The sequence below is a fragment of the Cibotium barometz genome, chromosome 12, assembly GCF_041138505.1.
Source record: "Cibotium barometz isolate CiBa-2024 chromosome 12, ASM4113850v1, whole genome shotgun sequence".
Lineage (NCBI taxonomy): Eukaryota > Viridiplantae > Streptophyta > Polypodiopsida > Cyatheales > Cibotiaceae > Cibotium > Cibotium barometz.
The window spans coordinates 40201883-40204066 of record NC_141057.1 but is presented as its reverse complement, the minus strand read 5'-3'; positions in this window follow the sequence as shown (position 1 = coordinate 40204066).

Below are 2184 nucleotides of genomic sequence, written 5' to 3'. Positions count from 1 at the left end.
GCTATGTCTCATTAACCTAGAAAATATGGATTAGCAAAGATGAAAGAGATTAGTCTATTATTAGGAAATAAATGGTGATTTCCGTTAGGAAAGTGATTATCAAAGTTAACAAGAGATTAGGACCTATATTCACTTATATATTAGGCCACCCTTTCACATTACACTTAAAAGTGTCCATGTGGGCATGCCCATCCCTAGCCCAAACCCTTGGCCCGTTTCTTCACACCCCTTCATCCCTTGGCCTTGGGGCCAAATTGAATTAAGTCCCTTTTTACTTTTATACAAACCATCCCCACCCAAGAGGTTTCGTCCTTGAAACCTTAGGTATACATGTACAAACTTGCATGGATGGAGAATACCATCAAGGACTTATGTCAAGTAGCCTGCTCATGCATGAACCATGTATGTTGGAGTGAAAAAGACATATGTATGGTTGTAAACTGCCTCCAATGGCCTTAAATCAAGCCATATCATGTACTGCATAATGGAATAACCACTTCATGAAGCTTCCACACATTATGCATCCAAAACCTAAAGGTATAGAGCTCTCCGAACAATTATTTTTGAGAAATTCCAGCAACCCATAATCATTGTTTTTATGCAACAATTGACTCCTCAAAGGTAGCCGAAGGATAATTTATCAAAAGATTTTCCTTTTGTTTGCCAAACACCAACCCCACATTTTCCTGAAATTTAAAATAACCTTTGTCTAATTTTCCACTAATTTTCATGAATTTTTTGAAATCTTTAATTAACCCCAAACGCATTTAGAATACGAACGGTCAAAAAATTTCGGAATCCCAACGGTTTTCTAGGAATATGGAAAGCCAAAAGTTTTGGGAAAATGAAAAGACAAAAAAAAATCGGAATGTGAAAGGTCAAAAGTTGCCAGAATATGGAAGGTCAAAAGTTTTTTCGGAATTCGGAAAGCCAAAAGGTTTCTCGGAAGATGAAAAGCCAAAAGACACCAAGAGAAAATTTACAGAAATTTTTTGAGATTTTTTTTCCTCAGATTTCAAATTTTCTCTAATTTTTAGGCTTTTCCCAAGCTTTTTTTGAAATAATTTCAAAAGCTTTTCTTTTTTGTAATAAAAAACTCATTAAAAAAATAAAGCTTTTTATAAGCTCTTAAAATTTTTTTTATAACTAAGGTTATAAAAAACGTAATATGGGGGGGGCCGAATTTCACCGGCAGTGCGTGCGCCAAAAACGACTGAGAGAGAGGGAGTATCAACTCTCCTCTCTATCTCCACTCCTTCTCTCCTCCATCTTCTCCACTCAATTCCCCCTCCTTCTCTCTCTGTTAACAGAGAGCTTAACTTTAATATTTTGATTAAAGTTTTTAATTAAACCTTTACTTAGTCATAATTAATATTAATTATGATTAATGTTTAATTTAAAAAATCCTTTTTAAGAGAAATTCACACGGGGGTGAGGAAAAAAGAAGGAAAAATCAGAATTGAGAGGCAAAGAGGATCCCACGCACAGCGGAGAGCATTTCATGCATCAACATGTTGTCCCCTACTGCATTTCAGCAGAAAATCGACAGAAATTTGATCGCATACCCACGGAAAAACTTGCAAAAATGTATAAAAAATACATTTTTAACCATACAAATGTTCAAAAAATTTCTTAAAAATTGGAAAAAATTTCTAAAAATTTAGGGAACCCATTCTACCAAAAATATCCACAATAAAATATGTGGTATTTTTATAAAAATTTCCATTAATGCTTATTTTAAACCATAAAAAATAGAGAAAAATAGCATTAAACTCATGGAATTCCCCCGCAACGTCGATTTGTCCATTGAATAATAGTAACACGCATTCCAATGGCCATATCTACGATCCACGTGCAAATCATCAACACAAATCAACAAAATAACATTTTTATTAGTAAATATTAAAATTTACTTCAAAAAAATTTTGTAAAGAAAAATCAACAACAATTAACTAGAGATAGCTCTGATACCATTGTTAAAACCCTAAGATCTCTCTAGATAATTGTTATGCATAATCATGCATAAATCAAGCATAAACTCATCCACCCCCGACCACCCCCGAGCCCAAGGGATGCACACATGAATTATAAATAAAATACATCATACCTCTACCTTGATGTCCCATACCATCAAGAGATATAACTCCAATCCAATAGCATGTAGCTATAGTGTGAAATGGTAAG